Source organism: Rhinoderma darwinii, chromosome 8 (genome assembly GCF_050947455.1).
Source record: "Rhinoderma darwinii isolate aRhiDar2 chromosome 8, aRhiDar2.hap1, whole genome shotgun sequence".
NCBI lineage: Eukaryota > Metazoa > Chordata > Amphibia > Anura > Rhinodermatidae > Rhinoderma > Rhinoderma darwinii.
Window position 1 is genome coordinate 64,400,404 of NC_134694.1, and position 2,500 is coordinate 64,402,903.

At 40.1% G+C, this 2,500-nt stretch overlaps 1 protein-coding gene across 1 annotated transcript in view; it reads right to left on the minus strand.

Moving 5' to 3' along the window:
* SLC7A3 (solute carrier family 7 member 3) overlaps positions 1-2,500 on the minus strand; it is a 169,264-nt gene that overhangs the window by 4,310 nt on the left and 162,454 nt on the right. The window lies entirely within an intron of this gene.

Sequence of the window (2,500 nt, forward strand, 5' to 3'; positions counted from 1 at the left end):
GAAAGACAGCGGGAGCTCAGGGAGTTAAATGCATGGCTTAAGTCTTGGTGTAGAGGAGAAGGCTTTGGGTTCCTAGAGCACTGGGCTGACTTTTCATTGGGGTACAAACTGTATTCTGCAGATTATTTGCACCTAAATGGAAGGGGTTCGCTGTGTTGGGGGAGAGAATTCTAGCTGGGGTGGTGGAGTATTTAAACTAGGGCTGAGGAGGGAGGTCAATGTAGAAAAAAAAGGGGTAGTCAGGTTAGAGAGGGGTCAGACTATATTGGTGGGGGGAGAAACAGAATGTGGGGAGAGGACTAGACAACAGGATAAGGAGATCCTTTTGTTACAAAACAGCAGTGTAAATAAAAATGCCCAAATAATGTCAAATCACATTTCTGATAATAAAAGTGAAAAACTGAAAGGCAAGTTAAAGTGTATGTTCACAAATGCCAGAAGTCTAGCGAGCAAAATGGGGGAGCTGGAGGCCCTGGTACTGGAAGAAAATATAGATATAGTTGGTGTTGCTGAAAGCTGGCTGGACTCTTCACATGACTGGGCTGTAAATCTACAGGGTTTTACACTGTTTCGGAAAGACAGGACAAATAGGAAAGGCGGTGGTTAATGTCTGTATGTGAGAAGTGATATGAAGGCGAGTGTGAAAGAGACAATAGTTGGTGAATACTGTGAGGAGGTTGAAACCTTGTGGGTGGAACTAGAAAGGGAGGTAAACAATGAAAAAATTACTTTTGGTGTAATCTATAGACCCCCAAATACAACTGAGGAGATGGAAGGTCAGCTATATAAACAGATGGAGCGGGCTGCACAGGCGGGTACTGTAGTGATAATGGGAGATTTTAATTTCCGGGATATTAATTGGTGTCATGGTTCGGCTTCAACTGCAAAGGGGAGACATTTCCTCAACCTGTTGCAGGAAAATTTTATGGGCCAGTTTGTGGAAGACCCGACTAGAGGTGAAGCTCTGTTGGATCTGGTCATTTCTAATAATGCAGATCTTGTTGGGAATGTCAATGTTCGTGAAAACCTTGGTAACCGTGATCACAATATAGTTACATTTTACCTGTACTGTAAAAAACTAACGCAGGCTGGGAGGGAAAAAACATTTCATTTTAAGAATGCCAATTTCCCCAGGATGAGGGCTGCAATTCAGGATATAGACTGGGAAGAACTAATGTCAAATAATGGGACAAATGATAAATGGGAGATTTTCAAATCTACTTTGGGTAATTATAGTGCAAAATTTATTCCTATAGGTAACAAGTATAAACGACTAAAATTAAATCCCACACGGTTTACACCTTCTGTGAAAGGGGCAATACATGACAAAAAAATGGCATTTAAAAAAATACAAATCTAAGGGTACATTTGCAGCCTTTGTAAAATATAAAAAGCTTAATAAAATATGTAAAAATTTAATAAAATGAGCAAAAATACAAAATGAAAGGCAGGTGGCCAAGGATAGTAAAACAAATCCCAAAAAATTCTTCAAGTATATAAATGCTAAAAAGCCAAGGTCTGAACATAGATAGTGGTAATGGAGAGTTGGTCACAGGGGATCAAGAGAAGGCAGAGTTACTAAATGGGTTCTTTAGCTCTGTATATACAACTGAAGAAAGAGCTGCTGATGTAGCCGGTGCCAGTGCTGTTAATTTATCAGTTGATATACTGAATTGGATGAATGTAGACATGGTCCAAGCTAAATTAAATTAAATAAATGTGCACAAGGCCCCGGGACCAGATGGGTTACACCCTAGAATTCTTAAAGAGCTTAGTTCAGTTATTTCTGTCCCCCTTTTCATAATATTCAGAGAATCTCTAGTGACTGGAATAGTGCCAAGGGACTGGCGCAGGGCAAATGTGCTGCCTATTTTCAAAACGGGCTCTAGGTCTTCCCCGGGTAATTATAGACCAGTAAGCTTACCATCCATCGTGGGGAAAATGTTTGAGGGGCTATTGAGGGACTATAAACAGGATTATGTGACAAAAAATAGTATTATAAGTGACAGCCAGCACGGTTTTACTAAGGACAGAAGTTGTCAAACTAACCTAATCTGTTTTTATGAAGAGGTGAGCAGAAGCCTAGAAAGGGGGGCCGCTGTGGATATAGTGTTTTTGGACTTTGCAAAGGCATTTGACACTGTCCCCCATAGACGCCTAATGGGTAAATTAAGGACTATAGGTTTAGAAAATATAGTTTGTAATTGGATAGAGAATTGGCTCAAGGACCGTATCCAGAGAGTTGTGGTCAATGATTCCTACTCTGAATGGCCCCCGGTAATAAGTGGTGTACCCCAGGGTTCAGTGCTGGGACCACTATTATTCAACTTATTTATTAATGATATAGAGGATGGGATTAATAGCACTATTTCTATTTTTGCAGATGACACCAAGCTATGTAATATAGTTCAGTCTATGGAAGATGTTCGTGAATTGAAAGCAGATTTAAACAAACTAAGTGTTTGGGCATCCAGTTGGCAAATGAAGTTTAATGTAGATA